The following is a 20684-nucleotide window of genomic DNA, read 5'->3' as shown; positions in this document are numbered from 1 at the left end:
TATAAATTTGAAAACTTAATAAATCACAGAATAATGTAGATAGAGAAGTAAAAATTGACACACATGCTTGGAATGACATGGGGTTTTATTAGAACCACCCCATATTGCTAGAGTCGTGAAAGATCTCTTGCACGTGTCGTTTGGTGATGATCGTCTGCTCAGCCGGCACTTTCGTCATGCTTGGCCTCCCAGGTCCCCAGATGTCAGTCCGTGCGATTATTGGCTTTGGGGTTACCTGAAGTAGCAAGTGTATCGTGATCGACTGACATCTCTAGGGATGCTGAAAGACAACATCTGAAGCCAATGCCTCACCATAAATCCGGACATGCTTTACAGTGCTGTTCACAACATTAGTCCTCGACTACAACTATTCTTGAGGAACGATGGTGGACATATTGAGCATTTCCTGTAAAGAACATCATCTTTGCTTTGTCTTACTTTGTTATGCTAATTATTGCTATTCTGATCAGATGAAGCGCCATCTGTCGGACATTTTTTGAACTTTTGTATTTTTTTTGTTCCAGTAAAACCCCATGTAATTCCAAGCATGTGTGACACTTTGTACCTCTCCATCTACATTATTCCGTGATTTATTCAGTTTTCAAATTTATACTGACTTTTTGATCACCCAGTACATCATTTGGGACATGTTGAAAATGTGTACCCCGACTGGGTCTCGAACCCGGGATCTCCTGCTTACATGGCAGACGCTCTATCCATCTGAGCCACTGAGGGCACAGAGTATAGTGCGCCTGCAGGGACTTATCCCTCGCACGCTCCCCGTGAGACCCACATTCCCAACATGTCCACAACACTACATTCGTAGTACGCCTAATAGATGTTTCCCCATCACACTTATTACTCGTGGCAGATTAATCTACCAAGTCCCGTACGAGTTGGGGCATAGCATGTGCGTTCACACAAGAAGATCAATGGCCGGGTAGCCATATTTTAACTATACATGAAGGTAATATCTGTTCCCGAAAGTACAGATACCATTGATGACCGTGCAGCTTCTCTAGAATGAAATGATAACTAAATCTACACCCTAGATGCAAACAGGCGTTGATGTACATCATTGGGGACATGTTGAAAATGTGTGCCCCACCGGGACTCAAACCCAGGATCTCCTGCTTAAATGGCAGACGCTCTCTCCATCTGAGCCACCGACCGCACAGAGGATAGTGCGCCTGCAGGGACTTATCCCTTGCACGCTCCCTGTGAGACCCACATTCTCAACATGTCCACACCACTACATTCGTAGTGCGCCTAATAGATGTTTGCCCATCACGCTGTTCTTTCGGGATCAGATACTACCATAATATATACTTTTTAAAGACGTCTCAAATCCATCAGTTTCCTAAGAGACAGAACAGCAGAATTCCAACTTCGTTCTAGTTGGTTTACAAGAAGCTCGAGTGGCGGATGCACCCCGTGATGACTTCGTAGTCAGGAATAGCTCTGTCACTTCCTAGGACACCAGAACACTGTAGAAGGAAGCAGTTTTATCATTTTAAGGTTTGTCACCATAGTGATTGAGGTAGCAAACTTGCACAGTGGTTGTATATTTGTATGTTGGACATATAGGTCTGGCATTAGAGTATTAAAGCGTTGTATTCCGCATGACTAACACTTCAGAAACCATATGCATTTAACAATATAGCACTTGTAGGTGCAGAGCCGTGTAGCCTTAGGAGTGTGTGTTTAGGCCCAATGATCATTTCTCTAGTGCCAGTCCTTCTTGGTACTGACTCCAGACACTGGAATAATACCCCAGAATTGGTAGTACAGTTGAGTGATGTAAAATGTTTCAATCTCCATCACATACAAAGCATAAATTTCTTCTTAACCGTCTATTATATTACCAAGCACTCTCATTTCTACAATACACCAATAAGGTATTAAAAAACTAAAAACCCGCCATGATTGCGAAAAAAGCACCTAGTGTAAAGTGTTAACCCAGATTTCGGCGTAGATAACTACACCTTCTTCAGAACAACAATAAAACCCACAAGTGGCTAAGAAGACCTTTGTCAATGATTAAAAGAACACCATAGCTATACATTTATAAACGAAAAAGAAAAGGAAAACACAAACAGTACATATGTAAAAAGTCAAAACCAATACTTTATGGTGTACGCTCCACCTCACACCGGCCTATGTTCGATGGGCCATGACCCACCATAAACTGCAGCTACAAACGGTCGCTCACTTACAAGCCTGACCCGCTGTCTATGCACATGCGCAAGACAAGGGAAGTTACTTGAATGCGCATGCACATGCGAATACGAGAAAGTTTATACACGGGTCGGGGCTAAATAGCCCATATATTCCCAACCGTGGATCAACGTACATCAAAAAATGAAATGGATAGAACAAGAGACGAGCTAAATAGGAGATGAAATCTAAAAATAACCGCACACGGTTGCTTATGCTAGTAAAGAAACTTATATATGATGCTACCTATGACAACAGGAGGAACTCTTAAAAACTATACCTAAAGCCAGTATTTAGCCTGGTAGGGGCGGGGGGGGGGGGGGGGCTGAGGGTTTGTGATCTAAAGACGTCGTGGTAATGAAGATATAGGGATAAAACGTGAGGTGTTCAACGGGCTAAAATCACCTTCATCGTAAAAGGAAAATGAGGATAAAAAGAAAGAAGATGAACAGCTTGACCAATCGCGCTCGTCAATTAGCGCGCGCATGTGATAATCCCCACATCATCAGATTTACAAGTATGAAGAACAAAGTAAAGGCGCGAAACCTTCAAAAAAAATTTCTATTTCTTAGTAGGAGTTGGTCATTGAGGATATTGTCTTAAACACATTTGCAGATGCTTACAGATCTGCATTTCTTCCAAAACATCCAGTTTTAAGCCCTTAACCTCGGCATGAAGTAACTCGATATTAACTGGAGGGCTCGGCGCATGAGCCGTTTGTACAAGGTGTTCCGCATAAGTAGAGCCCTTAGTACCGTCACCGCTTCTAGTAGGAATATGCTCTTTATACCTGAGACCCAGAGCTCGCCCCGTTTGCCCGATGCAAAATTTTGGACAATCCCCGCATGTAATTTTATATACTCCTGATTGGGAAAGTTTATCGCTCTTACTCTGCAAGGAGTGAATAAAAAATCCTATGTAAACTATTATTAGCAAAATAGGCGACTCTGAAATTATGGGCTCTGAGTAAACGCCCCAATTTGCAACTTATATTGCCTATGTAAGGGATAGATGTCGTTGCCACCTGTTTGTCATCTAACGCATCCCCTAGGGTGGAAGACGTAATATTATTTTTATTTATTTTCTTGTTATACATCTGTATTACCATGACGTCCTTAGATCACGTTGATCCACTGTTGGGAATATATGGGCTATTTAGCCCTGACCCATGTATAAACTTTCTCGTATTCGTATGCGTATGCGCATGCGCATTCAAGTAACTTCCCTTGTCTTGCACATGTGCATGGACATCTGCATTTGCAGTCTGCTACCTAGTACATGGTAGTTGCAAAGTAGTGGGGTTTAGCGATGATACAGGAATTGGGAAGCATTCTGATGTTTATTGGCTGGCGTTGAATGTCTTTTCCATCCCATCCACTCACTGGTATGCTGTTGGCTATACATAATGATTGACTGAAATCACTTGTTTGAGATGAAGAGAGGCTTGGCAGAACGCTGGACATTTGCAACATGTCATTGTGGAACATGGGATTAAATGTAGAGGTCACAACCTCCAGACAGTTGTTTGACGACGTTCCTCAATGCTGTACACATGTTCTATTTGCATATGCTGCGATGCCCTCCACATTTTTTCAGCAATAAGATAAAAGTGCCTCTTTTTATTTTTACTACCTCACATGTGTTGTGAACAGCACATTCTGGCTATGGTCAACACCAGAAATGTGATCATGTACATAACTGCAAAATGAGGAAACAATGCTCTCGGTCTCTCTGAAATTTAGTACCGGGACATCTGCTACCCTGTCACTATGGAAGATGATATTAACTGTATAAGTCATCACCTTCGGACAGCTGTTTGGAAACACTCCACAATGCCACAAACTCTTCCACATTTTTGTCAACAAGAAACATCTTCTCTGTGTTCTACTTCTACCATCCTGTGTGTTGTGGTAGCAGCATAGTTTACACCATGTGATGTCCAGCTTTCTGTGAGAGCCAGTGAATTGAATCGTGTTTATGTCAGTTTAGCACTTGACATGGACCTCGAAGTCATGGTTCAAAATGGCTCTGAGCACTATGCGACTTAACTTCTGAGGTCATCAGTCGCCGAACTTAAAACTAATTAAACCTAACTAACCTAAGGACATCACACACATCCATGCCCGAGGAAGGATTCGAACCTGCGACCGTAGCGGTCGCCCGGTTCCAGACTGTAGCGCCTAGAACCACACGGCCACTCCGGCCGGCAAGTCATGGAAGAAAAACAAAATTTACAATGGTGTACAAAGCTGAAGTCTTATAGTGTTACGATATGTTACAGCTGAAAAACAATGTATTAAGCTGCTTATGAAAGAGCAGCACAGGAACCCTCTCTTGTGATTGATAGTCTGTGGGATATTGTCTTCCTCCAGTACAGGCGACGAAATTTTACACAGGTTGGTGCAAGCAACATCCACCAATAGCCAGCTGCTCCATTGGAGCAATACGTGTATATGTAATATGCTCGATGTCAATACACAGACGGAATTTGTTTTTCGTTACATCAGAAGAGAGGGATGTGGTAAAATCGTATAGCAAGTACTTTTACAAGGAATGGTATGATGGGTTAAAGTTTGGATGCAGTTAGTTCGTAGTTTTTTTTACCTACTTTAGACGTTACAAAATAACAGTCATATGTAATAGCCGACTGTATAGATCTGATCTGCATCGGTATTTCATATGCCTCAAATGTATGTAATATCCTCATGCATGATAATTTATAATTAGAATATGCAGAATGCTCTCATACCACACCGATTTTGCTTATAAAACTAATAGAAATTGATGGTGATTGCGTGTTTAGAAATATGTGTTACTGCAAGTCTGTGTTATTTCATACTTAATAACCTCTAATTGTAAAGTAGACAGCACTTGAATTATAGGTTCTTGTGGAATCTATAAATGATAGTGTTTTTCCCGAACTGTTAGTAGATTGTGTAAAACAGGTTGTTCAGTGATGATCAAATTGCTTACTAAACTACAACGCAAGAGTGCTATGATAGTCTGCTGGATTTGGAGTTCTTCTTCAAGTACGGGTGGCAGAAGCTTTACATGCAGGTCGGTAGAGGGGAGCTATGGAGCAAAAATGTCAGACAGCAACGTGCATACAGTATTTGTTTTCGATGTATTGGAGGAATCATAGAGCCCTCTACTAGGTGATGTTAGGGGGTTCTATTACAAGGCATGCTCTCCATTTGTTTTTTACATTTCGTAAACGGCACTGCAATACAGCTTCTCATTGATAAAACAGGACCTGCGTTAGAGTACAAAACAACGTCTGCATGAATTACAGCTTGTTGTTGTCGAATGTAAAATGATTGTGTTTTTTCCGACATGTGAGCAAATGGCATGAAAAGCTGTACTCTCTAATGTTGTTTCACGTGTCTGAAATGTTTGTAGTACACACATGCATGACAATTTATTTACAGGCACTGATTCGAATGTGAGGGACGCTCTCAAGCCATGTAATTTTGACCACCAAGCTGACAGAAATCGCTTAACATAAATGCTTTTTCTTTGGAGTTTAAATTCTCGCTTTTTTCTTTTCTCTGATGACAGTTCAGAAATAGCGAGGACATTGTGCAGTGATCAGTAGTTTTTTCAGCAAAATAGTAGAATTTTTTTTCGATTTGATGCAGGGTGCGTGTGTACAGGAGATAATTTAATATTTCTGTCAGATGTATAGCAGCGACCTCTGCTGTTTGGTCATCTGTAATCAGCGGTAAGTGCTGTAGCTTTTTTCCCATTCGTTGGACGTCGCAAAACAAAGAGTGGCGGGGCGGGAGAGGGGGGGGGGGGGGGGGGGAGGAGAGAGAGATGCGAATTGTATCCTGCAGTCAAACGTAAAAACTATTCTGATTTTGCTCATAAAGCTAAAAGAAAATGGACTGCACCTATTTTCGTAGAAACAGATGGAGGTGTGCTGGCAGCATGGGGGACGGTGTGGAGAAGCTACATTTTAGTCAAACAAGTCACACTTGGTGAAGCCATGATTTATCTCGCTTTGTTCTGTAGTCCTCCGGCGTTGCAGCCTATTGTGAATGTCAGCATCATTAGTGCAGACTGACGCCGCGTGGAGTGGCCGCGCGGTTTGAGGCGTCACGTCACGGACTGCGCGGCCCCTCCCGCCGGAGGTTCGAGTCCTCCCTCGGGAATGGGTGTGTGTGTGTAGTTCTTAGCTTAAGTTAGTTTAAGTAGTGTGTAAGTCTACGGACCGATGACCTAAGCAGTTTGGTCCCTTAGGAATTCATACACACATTTGAAAGTGCAAACTGACCACCTGGACTACCCAGCCATTGCTCCACCTGGGGCACATTGGAATCAAGACTTTGCTCCCAGATACGGCAGGGGCCTGCGGTCTACATTGGGGCACGCAGAAGTGGTAGCAGCTGACTGTTTGAATAAGTGATCTGGAGAGTTCTCCAGAATTTCGTTGTTGTTCCAGTCTTTCTGAGAAATATACATCAATGGCATGAGTCCCATAGATTGGAGACAGTATATCACTGCTACCAGAGGGATCTCTTTGTAGACCATTGGTGAAAAGATAGAACAGGCCTTGTATCTCTACCTACTGTGTGGAGATGAAAGGAGAGGGAGAGATGAGGGGTGATAAAGTGCTTTAAGATGGTTAGTTCGTGACTGCACTACAATGAGAACACACATGCAACTGCCACCCCTCGCTCCTGGTGCAATCTTTAATCTTTAATCCCCAATTGCATTATGACGCATTGATTACGACTGCTGATTTTTTTTCATGACAATTTCAATGTGTAATTAGAACAGTAAAGCAACTTCCATCAGTTGTGGTTAGCTTTCCCGAGTTTCGATTACCTGGGCTGCACGGTGAGAGTCGAGCAATGCAATGTAACGAACTCCGACGTCAAAGAGCGTTAGACATAGCCCTCAGCTGTGTGCTTACAGGTAATATACTTCTTAAACTCCGTTCTGCCCAACACGAGCATCTCGTCAGTTGAACACAGTTGCCAGCCGAGGTGGCCGAGCGGTTCTAGGCGCTACAGTCCGGAGTCGCGCGTCCGCTACGGTCGCAGGTTCGAATCCTGCCTCGGGCATGGATGTGTGTGACGTCCTTAGGTTAGTTAGGTTTCAGTAGTTCTGAGTTCTAGGGGACTGATGACCTTAGAAGTTAAGCCCCATAGTGCTCAGAGCCATTTTTTTAACACAGTTCACGGCAAAAAAAAAAAAAAAAAAAGACTGTACCTTCCACTCCAGCATTTTCTCCCCCAAGCTTGTAGATGATGGGATCATTCAATATAGAGTACGAATACATCTGCCACTAGTTTCAAGTGGTATTGTGAAATTATTTCGCTGTAGAATAGCACCAATTGTATGACATTGTCAATTTCTGAGCTGTATTGCGATTTTACACACTCCTTGTGTATAGATGGGTATAGATGTGTAACTAGTACAGATCTTTGTGATTAATTACGTAATCAGGACCGACTTTTACTTCAGTTTTCCAAGGAAAATAAAGTACACTAACATAACCTTCCTCTCCTGCATCTTGACAGTTCCACGTTTTGGGGGGTGCGCTTGGGCTTTCCATCCAGGAGGACCAGAGTTGGAGTCCCAGAAAGCGAATCCATCATTTTGAATTTCCCGCCAATTCCTGGGTGGGGTGAACCTGCAGCAAAGTCTTGGCCCAAAGTAATTCCCTCCAAAATTCTAAATTTCCGCCAATAGGGTAGGAGTGGAGGGGGAAGGGGGAGGAGGAGGAAGTGGGGACCCACATGCCTGCTGGGGAAAACACATGATGTCATGTGGGGCTAGGGGTGAGGCGTAATTAATCGTTCAGTTTAATTTGCGTATCAATTCGATATAAATTTGATATCAAAAGTGCCCTCATGCCACCCTTACCCAACTAATTATGAAATTTCAAGATGATGGAGTCCCAGAGCTCTTTGGAGAATCAGCCTGAGCAGTATTAACCAGTACTTTTGGGATTCGGTAAGTTGGCCTGCAAGATCCTAGGACCTCTCCCCGTGAGACTTCCTTCCCTGGGGCTACACACAAGCTACAGATGTGCTCTGTCCTTTTGACTCAGATGCAGAATTGGTCGCATAAGTACTTGCAGCAGCCACATAAATACATAACACACCAAGCATTTTCGAGCAAACAGAGGACTCCCTTCTACATAGACACCGGCTCTGAGCTGAGGTTAGTTGTGCTCGTTTCCAAAATTTGTTGTAATGTAAGAGTGGTCAAAGCAAAGAAAAACATTTAACACTGTTTTACTTTCAACCACTGACAATAAGCTCCTGCATGTTCAGTACTCCAACAATATACGTTTCCTACATATGTTTGCTTTACGAAATATATTTCTTTTTGTCTGCATCATCATCCCTGTTCATTTGGGCAATAAACTTTTGGAACACCTTGTAGACTCTATGTATTACAGGAAGAAACATAAATGTGCAGTAGTCCATTATAGTGTTTTACAGAATGCGTCCACAGTTCTGTATGCGTGGCGAAAGTCTGCACTGCTGTAGGATAAGGAATAAGGCTATAAAAACGCACGAAACACAATGAAAAGCTAAATGAGAATAGGTGCAGTTCCTAGAGAGAGCGACCACTGATAACTGAATCGAATTGAGACTAAGAATTGCTAGCCATGAGTTGCATAACACGGACACAAATGTGGGGGCCGAATAGCAAGACGATCAGTGGAGTTGTGTTGCCGGATTGTAACAGTGAAAAACTATGTGATCGTATGAAAGCAACCACTGTAATTGCTGCGTGTTTTCTGACGAGAAACACGTTGACCAAACTGGGTAGTCTTAACAAGAGGCTACTCCCAGGTCGTGGAAGTCAACACTTGCGTACCAAAATGGCGCTAATTGCCACACAACTACTATCCGCGATGTATGTCCGTCCAAGATCTGCTACCGAATGAGCCCATCAGTGGCTCTCGGTGGTATTTGTAAACAACGACGCCACACCGTAGTGTGCGCCCGCAGTTAACAAGCAGGTGCCTGCAGCCCACATGATGAGCAGGAAACGAACCGTTGGTATAGTCTCATATTAAATTCAAATGTAATGGTCAGGAATTTTAGGGAAATTCGCCATCTTTACCATTACATTAAACAAATGGAGACTGTGAAAATTACTTTCCTCGCCCATACCCCCTCCCATTCAATGGTCCTCCATGTGGGCCATCCAATGGTGGTGCTCGTTTGCTGGAGAAAATTGATCTAATTGCATAAATTGATTAAATTTATGACTTTTTAATTAATGATCCATCCAGTCTGAGATTATTATCGATAAGCTCGAAATTTTGTAGGCAACCCGAATCTATCGTTGGAATTATCAAACTAATTTTATTTCAGTCTCTTTCTTAGCGATAGGGTGTGCCCTGGCTGGCTGTTGAAAGCATGCCAAAATGTTGTATGCTCTCAAAAACATAATACCCTGGGTGTACGTATAAATAAAAGAAAGAAAATAATCTCTCTCTTATAACTCTTGCACAATTCAAATTTAACTGCCCATGCAGTAAAATGTACTCGTAAATAACATTTGAGATACTGAGTTATCGATCTGTAAAGGGAGGAGGGGTTAGCTGGTGAACAGCTTAATGTTGCCGATGCTCCGGATGCCTTTCTTGGCACCAGCCTCTGGGTCGACAACAACATAAGAATGGTCACCTAGAACTATACAGGGTGTTACAAAAAGGTACGGCCAAACTTTCAGGAAACATTCCTTACACACAAATAAAGAAAAGATGTTATGTGGACATGTGTCTGGAAACGCTTATTTTCCATGTTAGAGCTCATTTTAGTTTCGTCAGTATGTACTGTACTTCCTCGATTCACCGCCAGTTGGCCCAATTGAAGGAAGGTAATGTTGACTTCGGTGCTTGTGTTGACATGCGACTCATTGCTCTACAGTACTACCATCAAGCACATCAGTACGTAGCATCAACAGGTTAGTGTTCATCACGAACGTGGTTTTGCAGTCAGTGCAATGTTTGCAAATGCGGAGTTGGCAGATGCCCATTTGATTTATGGATTAGCACGGGGCAATAGCCGTGGCGCGGTACGTTTGTATCGAGACAGATTTCCAGAACGAAGGTGTCCCGACAGGAAGACGTTCGAAGCAATTGATCAGCGTCTTAGGGAGCACGCAACATTCCAGCCTATGACTCGCAACTGGGGAAGACCTAGAACGACGAGGACACCTGCAATGGACGAGGCAATTCTTCGTGCAGTTGACGATAACCCTAATGTCAGCGTCAGAGAAGTTGCTGCTGTACAAGGTAACGTTGACCACGTCACTGTATGGAGAGTGCTACGGGAGAACCAGTTGTTTCCGTACCATGCACAGCGTGTGCAGGCACTATCAGCAGCTGATTGGCCTCCACCGGCACACTTCTGCGAATGGTTCATCCAACAATGTGTCAATCCTCATTTCAGTGCAAATGTTCTCTTTACGGATGAGGCTTCATTCCAACGTGATCAAATTGTAAATTTTCACAATCAATATTGTGGGCTGACGAGAATCCGCACGTAGTTGTGCAATCACGTCATCAACACAGATTTTCCGTGAACGTTTGGGCAGGCATTGTTGGTGATGTCTTGATTGGGTCCCATGTTCTTCCACCTACGCTCAATGGAGCACGTTATCATGATTTCATACTGATACTCTACCTGTGCTGCTAGAACATGTGCCTTTACAAGTACGACACAACATGTGGTTCATGCACGATGGAGCTCCTGCACATTTCAGTCGAAGTGTTCGTACGCTTCTCAACAACAGATTCGGTGACCGAAGGATTGGTAGAGGCGGACCAATTCCATGGCCTCCACGCTCGCCTGACCTCAACCCTCTTGACTTGAATTACGGGGACATTTGAAAGCTCTTGTCTACACAACCCCGGTACCAAATGTAGAGACTCTTTGTGCTAGTATGTGGACGGCTGTGATACAATACGCCATTCTCCAGGGCTGCACCAGCACATCAGGGATTCCATGCGACGGAGGGTGGATGCATGTATCCTCGCTAACGGAGGACATTTTGAACATTTCCTGTAACAAAGTGTTTGAAGTCACGCCGGTACGTTCTGTTGCTGTGTGTTTCCATTTCATGATTAATGTGATTTGACGAGAAGTAATAAAATAAGCTCTAATGTGGAAAGTAAGCGTTTCCGGACACATGTCCACGTAACATATTTTCTTTCTTTGTGTGTGAGGAATTTTTCCTGAAAGTTTGGCCGTACCTTTTTGGAACACCCTGTATATACTTTGTAGGAGTCATCGTACAACAGGTATAAGTTCGCTATTTTCTTTTCGATTTGGTCAGTCTGGCGATAGATTCTGCTAAACATGATACACACTCATGATAGAAAAATACAAGGAATATTTACATAAAAAACGATGTTTCTAGCAGGACTATCTCTGGATATAACCACACTTTACAAAATCCTAATCCAGTTACAAAGGTGGTTCCTGCTACTTTCGGCAAATAAAAGTTTATTTGCAAATGGGTTTTCTTTAAAATAAAATAATAGTTTTGTACTGGGTTTCTTAGGTTCACCCTGATTCTTAATTAATAATTTGGTAAGGACAGTATGTTCAAATCAGGAACCATTGCCAGAAAAGTATTATATTAGACTGACTCTCCTGTGTTTTCATGAGACACTGATAAAGAATTACTCTTGGCGACTTTTTGAGTTCCAAACCCCTCACTAAGCATGTTCGTGTAATACTTGGATAAGGCGTTAAGATTCACTCTTTCCCTCTTTACCCGAAAGCCGACGTGGTACACACACGTTGGAGAGTCTCAGCTGTGATGGACGGATAACCAGCTGACGAGCCCCAATTGGGCTGGAGTGGGGGGGGGGGGGGGGGGGGGGGGGGGAGAGACAGCAGTCGGCGAGACTGCTGGCAGGTGAGTCCATTTATTACAGTAGCTGGTTGCGGTCACTCACTCTCTCCCATGGCCGCAGATCTGAATATTTACGCAGCTTCTTTCAGATAGTACTTCATTATAGGTAACTGCATCATCTGCAAAAAGTTTGAGGGCACTATTAATATCATCTGCAAAGTCAGTAACATACAAGGGACGTAGTATACAAGGGTCCCAACACAGTTCCCTTGGGTATACCTGGAGCTGCTTCTACATCTGACGATGACTCTCCAACTATAATTACATGCTGCGTCCTCCCTACCAAAAGGTACTGAATCCAGTCACAAATTTCACTTGATACCCCATATGATCGAACAATAAGCATAAATGTGGTACTGAGTCAAATGGTTTTGGGGAAAGGAATACTTCAGCTACCTGACTGCATCGATCCCAAGTATTCAGCGTAATATGTGAGTGAGGTGCGAGCTGGGTTTGACAAAATCGATGTTTTCGGAATCCATACTGTTTGGCATTGAGGAGATCATTCTGTTCAACATACGTCATTATATTTTAGTTCAGAATATGTTCTAAGATTTTACAACAAATCGATGTCAGAGGGCATTGGACGATAGTTTTATGGATCATTTCTTCTACTCTTCTTGTACAAGAGTGTGACCTGTGCTTTTTTCCAAGAACTGGGCACGATTTTTCGTTTGAGGAATCTACGTTAAGTTATAGTTGGAGGAAGGGCTAACTGAGCCTCAAATTCAGTACAGAATCTGGCAGAGATTCCATTGGACCGCGAGCTTCGCTCAGTTTTAATGATTTTAGCTGTTTCTCAATATCACCAACATTAATACTTGTTCTATTCATCTTTTCAGTGGGGCGAGGATTAAAATGGGGAAATTTTGCTGGGTTTTACTTTGTAAAAGAACATCTGAAAACAGTGTGAAGCTTTTCAGGTTTAGGTTTGCTAATTTCAGTTTCAGTTCCTGTCTTATTCGCTAGAGACTGGACGCAATCTTTGGTGACACTAACAGCCTTTGATATGACCAGTATTTCTTTGGGTTTTGTGAAATATCACTTGATAATATTCTTCTACAGTAGTTACTGAAGGCACCATGCATTCCTCCCTTGACAGCCAAATTCATTTCATTCAGCATTTCTCTGTCTGCAGACCCAGTCTTTTTTTGCTCTTATTAAGCAGTAATCTTTGTTTCTTCAGAAGTTGCTTTATCGAGATAGTGTACCAGAGAAGTTCCCTTCCACTATGAATTGCTCTACTGGGTACATATCTATCCAGCGCACGGACAACTATTGTTTTAAACTTGAGCCATAGTTCCTCTACATGCTCCTGACCTGTGCTGAACGTTTCAGGATTCTCACTGAGATATGACACTACTAATTTTTTTATCTAGTTTACAGAAAATACGTATCTTTGTGCTTGTTTTAGTTGTTCTTTATACCTTGGTAATCACTGTTGCCACAACTGCGTCATGGTCACTGATACCAGTTTCGATGTGGACAACCTCTAAGACAGGGGCGGGCAGGAATTCTGCACGTGTGCGGTGCACATGCACGTGTGCAGTTAACAGGTGTTCTGCGTGCACACAGGGGTAACTGGCCACCCGTTTCTCTCCCCTCCCCGCCATACCGTCTCTCCGCTTCTTCCTCTGTAATGCGTTTTGTTTCCTGGCCTGCTTTATTGAATGAAGGAATAAGGGTAGTAGGAGTGCTTGAAAGTAATCATCGTTTGAAAGAGTACCTATTACCTACGATACGTTTTATTTAATTATCACAGGTGGAGTTTACAATACGTTTAATGTCTGGAACAAAATTTCTACGTACAGACAAACGCAAACAGTTACGCAAATTTTCATTACTGATGTTTGCTCTTAACCGAGACTTATTAATTTTCATAACAGAAAAAAATCTCTCACAAACGTATGTCGAGCCAAACATTGGCATTATCTTCGCGGCTTCACGATGGAGGCGAGGAAACTTGCTGTGGAAAGTCGTGATAAAAATCTGTCACACGTCTTGCCAAAAGGAACCTGTCTCTCAGACGAGAATTACGCTGTAGACCTATTAATTCCATTTGCAAACTGGGATGAATATCATCTACAGAAACAGCAGATTGTCTCGAGAACTATTCAAAACCTTGGGATAAGTAAGATATATCCCCAAATCGCTTGAGAAATTCCTCTTTTATTGCACTAAGAACGGCAACATACTGAAATTTATTATAATGGCGTTCAATATTAAACTTCCCCTGACCAGCGAGAATACTGTCACATATTATAATTTCCAATTTTCACGTTTTTGCACAGAGAAAAAATGATTCTCCCATTCCTTTTAAAAGATAGCAAATCTCCAATTCTCCGTTTCCTTGATTCACTCTGCATTTTCCGGTTACTGAAATTCACTACGTAGTGGTCGCTTCGCTTCAACGTCCGCAGCTTAGCCTGGAACTACACTGCGGCAACCTGCCGGCTGTCGCCACTGCTCCGTTCGACGATTGCACGCGAGCAGCACACGTGCAGCGCTGTGTGCTCATGAGCCGCGTGCAACGTATGCCCGCCCCTGCTCTAAGAGTTTATTTGTTGTCAGTAGAGCCGCGAGAGCGGTAATAGCTTGCCGCGCAGTGACTAGCGGAGCTCTTGCCAGCGGGGCTTGCCTCACCAGCCCCGATTTGGTGAAGAAGGCTTCGCTGGCCCTCGTACCTGCAGCACAGCACACTGCAGGGACGATGATGTTCTACAGAAAGAACAACGAACACAGTTAAGTACATCTTTCCATATATCGCCAGCTGCTGTTGTCGCTGCAAGGAAAGAAATAATATAGGTTATTTGTACCTATTTCGCTCTGGCTCCTTCGCATCTCCCTCAGGTCATCTGGCACCTTCTCACACCAACGAAGTTCTCTCTCTCTCTATTTCCTCCAACCACCGTGTCGTTTCGTCCTCGCCTGAAATGGGGAAGAGCCGCCTGTTCAGCTCCCCTACATCCCCCCCCCCCCAACATGAAGATCTAATAAAACAAAATACACAAACACAAAAAACTAAGTTGAAAAACGTGTACTTACATGAGAAATGCGATGGCTCCTGCTTATGCCCGACGCATACCCCTCCCTGTTCTCCTTCTGCTGGCAGGAAATCATCCACAACAAGGAGTATGCACCATATTAAGTACACAGTGATATTCTTACAATTAAATTATACGTACACAGTATTATGGAGATGAAAAACATTTATGGATAGATACTGACACATTACGAAATTCATAGTTAAAAGAAAAGGACATATACTGAAACAGTACTAAATTATTAGTGAAAAAAGCCACATTTCAAGATCTTGGTCCCACGATACCGCTTACAACAACTTCAGATTTGTTTGTCAGAACATACTACATATGCAATGAAAAATGTGTGTGCTACTTATGAAGGTATTACTTACTGCTGCTGCAGCTGCTGTCACTGCTGTTGCTGTTTCTGCCACTGTTGCACCTCAGCATTAATTCCATCCGAGATTTTGTGGATATGCACCGAAACAATAAGAAGAAATGTATTTACTCGTAATACCGCTACTACGAAGTTTAGTGGAAGAAAACATTATCGATTTCAATCTGTACTTAGCAGGTGCTTCTCCATCATACTTTAACGGTCTCTGCCGTTTGCCGCCATTGGCTGATTGATGCTGCTGATCGCTTCTCGCTACTTGAATCAAACTAACCAGTAACGCACTCGAGCGAGAACAAGACAGTCAACCTCACAGAACAGCGGATGAGGCAGCACGAGGCTGGGAGTGGAGGAGTTAGGCGTTACATACCTTCCAGGATTCAGCATCAGCCAAGAGGAACACCTGATCAGTGCTAGCCAATAGGAGCGCTGTATTCGGGTATACTGTGAGCGACAGTTTTCGACAGTTTAGTCGGAATTCCCCCCAAGCAGCACCATGTGACAGGAAGAAACCACTCGACAAAGAGAGAGAGAGAGAGAGACAGAGAGAGAGAGCATGTATTTCGACAGGAATCTCTACACATGCAACTGTCTACGTTTATCGCGATAGAAACCATGAAGTAAAGCAATAGGACATTAAAGAAAGTAGTAGCATCTTACTTGGCTAGGGAACAGACATTATGATTTATTATTATTGATATTTTCTGCTATACTACCAACACTATGCATCTTAATTGATTGTGGTCCATCAATCTGACACTGCTCATTCGAGTCATAGTGCTTAAAGCAGGACTCATACTTGAAATGAGTTCATCCCTTTCAAACACTTTAGGTGACAATTAGAATCTGTACAATATATCTCACAGTAATGGAACAAACTGTGTAGGGAACATGAAGTAATCTAGAGCGTTCCCCTGACGACGACTCTTGATTGGTTTCATCCAAATATCCGAGATCACATTACGCATATTTTTTGATTTCACCCGCTCAAACGGGTTGTAAGCAGTAACATTCTCTTTTACCAGCGAATCTGTAGTCCTCAAGACTAATTGTCATAAAATGTTGAGGAAGTAAGATCTCTAGAATATTTTTTTCTAATGTGTGGGCATAGCTGCGTTCTTGAATAGAGCAGAGTTGTGCAGTCACTATTCTCCTTTAATGGCTTTGAAATAGTAATAACTAGAGCATGAACCTCAGCATTCACTACCATACTTTGCAGAATACACTGACTACTGGTCTTCAAATTTGCTATTAGAATTACGGCATTACGTTATTCGTGGACATCCTGCACTCAGTGACGATGGATTTATAGTGGTTATTCAGTTACATACAAATGCTTTGCTGAAAGACAAACAGAAATATATTGTACGCTTGGAATAAAGCATTCTTTGCATTCAATGATGATGATGTTTGGTTTGTGGGGCGCTCAACTGCGCGGTTATCAGCGCCCATAAAAATTCCCAACCATTGTTCAGTCCAATCTCGCCACTTTCATGAATGATGATGAAACGATGAGGACAACACCAACACCCAGTCATCTCGAGGCAGATGAAAATCTCTGACCCCACCGGGAATCGAACTTTTTTTTTTTGGAACCATATTTATTTATTTAAATATATTAACAACAATACATTAAAAAAAGACATTTTATTCTATTAACCTATTATATTCCTAGTGTTGGTTAATATTACTGTCATTTTATATGTTTTCGTTTTTATATTTTCCTTTTTCGTTTTTCTCTGATTGTTGTTCCTTAAACCCTTTTACATGGCCATTTGTCGTCTTTTTTTTTGAGGGGGTAGACATTGCAGGACAGGCATAACAGTTTATATTTGGCATCGATGCATTGATTTTGAGTTTATGTTTCTGTATGTGATGCACTTGTGATGCCACAGGCACGTTGTGTACTCTGGTTTGATCTCTTCCTCTAGTCACACTGATAAGTGTTACATATACTACAGAATATACCTAAATTGAAGAAGAGAGAAAATTTTGTCATATTTCATAAGAGAAGTAGAAAGGAGAGTGTGAGTAATCAATAGAATTTTATAGGCACAAAGTAAAGGAAATCATTTAAAAAATATATAATAATAATAATGAGTAGTTGGCACTTTCCACTAAGTAATGCTTGTTTCCTAGTCAGTATAGTACAAATAATGGAAGAAAAGATAATTAAAAAAACTGGTAGTACTACTGTGCATACTTTTGACACTGCTTTGGCTGTGAGCATGACAGAAGTTTGGTGAGAAGCGCTTTGTATCACTGATTTCACTAAGAAGAAACACTTTATACTATTATACTTCACTATTTGATGCGAGAAGAGAAAGCACTTTATCTTTTGTGTTGCACTTGTTCACTATCACTGCACACGTTCTTCTTGTGGTGAGTGTGGTGAGGTGGCTGGTGGCGGTGCTGGGAGTCACAGGCTGGGGAGGACTCTGGCGATTGCTGTCTGCAGTGGAATCTGCAGGAAGGTTTTGAAGTTCTCGTGGTATCGCCTGTGCTGCTGGGCTGTCTTGTTCTCCTCCCAGAGGTCCATCAGGAAGGCCACCTGGTCGGTCTGCCTCCGCGCTACGATGGCGTGTGCCGTCATGGCGAGCATCCAGAGAGTCGCCAGTCGCTTGGGCCGTGGAAATGGGTTGCAGTCTGGGGCGGTGATCGCTTCCACTGTGATGCTTCCCGGCGCCGTTCTGTTGATGTGGGCCACCATCTGCTGGCACGCTTCCCAGATGTTGATGGCATTCCCGCACGTGAATCGGTGCTCGAGGGTGTCGGTCATGCCACATACGTCACACTTGTCACTTGCGACGAGTTTTATCTCCGCCAGTCTTTGGTTGGTTGGTACCGTTCTGTTAATTATTTTGTACCATGTCTCCTTCGCATGTTTAGGCAACATGTTTTCCGAGACGTTCCCCCATATTTGTTTCCAATTGTATTGCGGGAGTTTGTGATCAATTTTGTTTTTTGCCGGTTTCCCCCTGAGGGCCCAGTATATTCTCTTAGCTGTTCTGTGGCTGGGGTTCACCACGGTGTCCAGAACGTAACTTTTGTTGGCGTAGTGCAGCCTGACGTGTCGCATTCTGAAGGGAATGTGCCTCTTGTCGACCGGTGCTTCTTCTGATGCGTGCTTGTATCTTCCAATTATCTTGGCTGTGACGCTGTCAGGGTTTTTGTCCTGGATGGCGAGCCTTCGTTTGAGTAGAAGGGCTGCACATTTGGTCTTTATATCAACTAGACCTAGTCCCCTTTCTTTCGTTGGCAGCGAGCACGTTGCTTGCGCCACTTTGAATATATTTCGACGCCTCAACAGGTAGTACACTGCGTTCGTTAGTGCTCGTGCAATTTCTGTCAGGATGCTTAAGATTTGCGCCAGGTACCATGCTTTCGACAGGATCGTCGTGTTTATCAGTTCTGTTTTCTGGTGGATTGTTAGCTTCCGGTTCGCGTGCTGTCTGGAGAGACCTCTTATGGTGTGTAGCACGTCCATCCAGTTGTATGCGGCCATTCTAAGCGGACAAGACTGTATATATATTCCAAGAACTTTATGGCTTTCTGCTATTTTATACCACTAGCTGTCTGGTTTGAGTCGTTGATTCCCTATCGGCAGTAGCACTGTTTTTCTGGGGTTGATTTGGGCGCCTGACGCTTTTTGGAATGTATTCATGATGGTTTCTACTCTCCCAATATCTTCCTGGTCTTCAATAAAGATGCCTAGGTCGTCAGCGTAGTCTATACATGCTACTGCTTTGCCTCCTACGGAGAAGCCTCTGATGTCGTTTGTGAGTTTCCGCAGCAGCGGGTCCAGTGCTATAGCAAATAGAGCCATTGACAATGGACAGCCTTGCCTCACGGATCTGTCCAGTTTAATCAGTTTTGTTTCCCAACTACTGATTATTACTGTCGATCTCGCAGTACTTAGTATCTTCTGGATGATTGTGATGAATTTTGCCCAAACCCGAGTCTGTTTAGTGTCTCTACGAGATATTTGTGGTCGATCCTGTCGAAGGCTTTGTTGAAGTCCACCGAAATTATGGCACCTGCTCTTCTGGTGGTGGCTGCCTGTGCTATTACGTCCCTGTAGATGCATGTGGCGTCAAATATATTTTTCCCTGGTACCGCACATGTTTGCCACGGACTGATGACTTTTCTCATCGTCGATTTCAGGTTGTTTGCCGTGCATTTCGCTATTAGTTTATAGTCGGCGTTGAGGAGCGTAATCGGACGAAACTCTTCAATGCGGCGGACGGATCTCTTCTTAGGGATGAGGGTTATGGTCCCTTCGGTCAGCCCAGGTGGAATTTCCGCCCCATCGAGTATCTCGTTCACTATCTCCGTGAATTGCCCTCCTAGCACGTCCCAATATGCGAGGTAGAACTCGAGCGGGAACCCGGGACCCCATGCTCGGGAAGCGAGAACGCGACCGCGAGACCACGAGCTGCGGACTCTTTGCATTCACGCTTATAGGAGGTTTCTACATAGAATGGTACAGCTTTGAAAATCCAGCTCCCATACACATCTTATAGGATCTAAACAGGCATGCATAATTAAGTCATTGTTTCTCGGACATATACAAAACAAAAATATTTGCATGACGCTCTAACAGGTGGTTTTTTCTGTAGCTAACTCAATTTCCCCATCTGCGACAGGTCCATATCCCGCTGATCGTCCTCCTCCAAAGCATTAAACGGGTACGGTGCTTAACAACAGGGACTTAAAATATACTTAGACTAGATGCAGAACGGTTTTGCGACATGTGAACTTTTGTGTATCCATTTGCTTCGCCACTGAAAATTATTTACGAATGGACGTACTCTAGTAATTTCACCTGTAATGATTTCCTAGTCGGGGAAATTTGTATGGCCTGGGTGGTAGGTCTACGACAGTTATGCATGTAAACGTGGAATGCACTAACATAAACCCCGACTTGGCGGTCCACAAGTGTATAAGACGTCACTCTGCTGGCTGTATTTACAAGTGTAAAAAATATAAAAGGGTTTCGTGGAAGTGTCGAAATCGAGAAAATAAAACAGATGTGCGGGCTTTTTTAATTACATCCGTTTGTCATCGACCAACATTTGATAACGACAATGATGTGTTGGGAGGTTGTTACTGTACAGTGCGAAACGACACAAAGCTGGTGCGAGTGTGGACAC

This window comes from Schistocerca serialis, chromosome 1 (assembly GCF_023864345.2).
Source record: "Schistocerca serialis cubense isolate TAMUIC-IGC-003099 chromosome 1, iqSchSeri2.2, whole genome shotgun sequence".
NCBI lineage: Eukaryota > Metazoa > Arthropoda > Insecta > Orthoptera > Acrididae > Schistocerca > Schistocerca serialis.
This window is presented reverse-complemented; position numbering follows the sequence as displayed.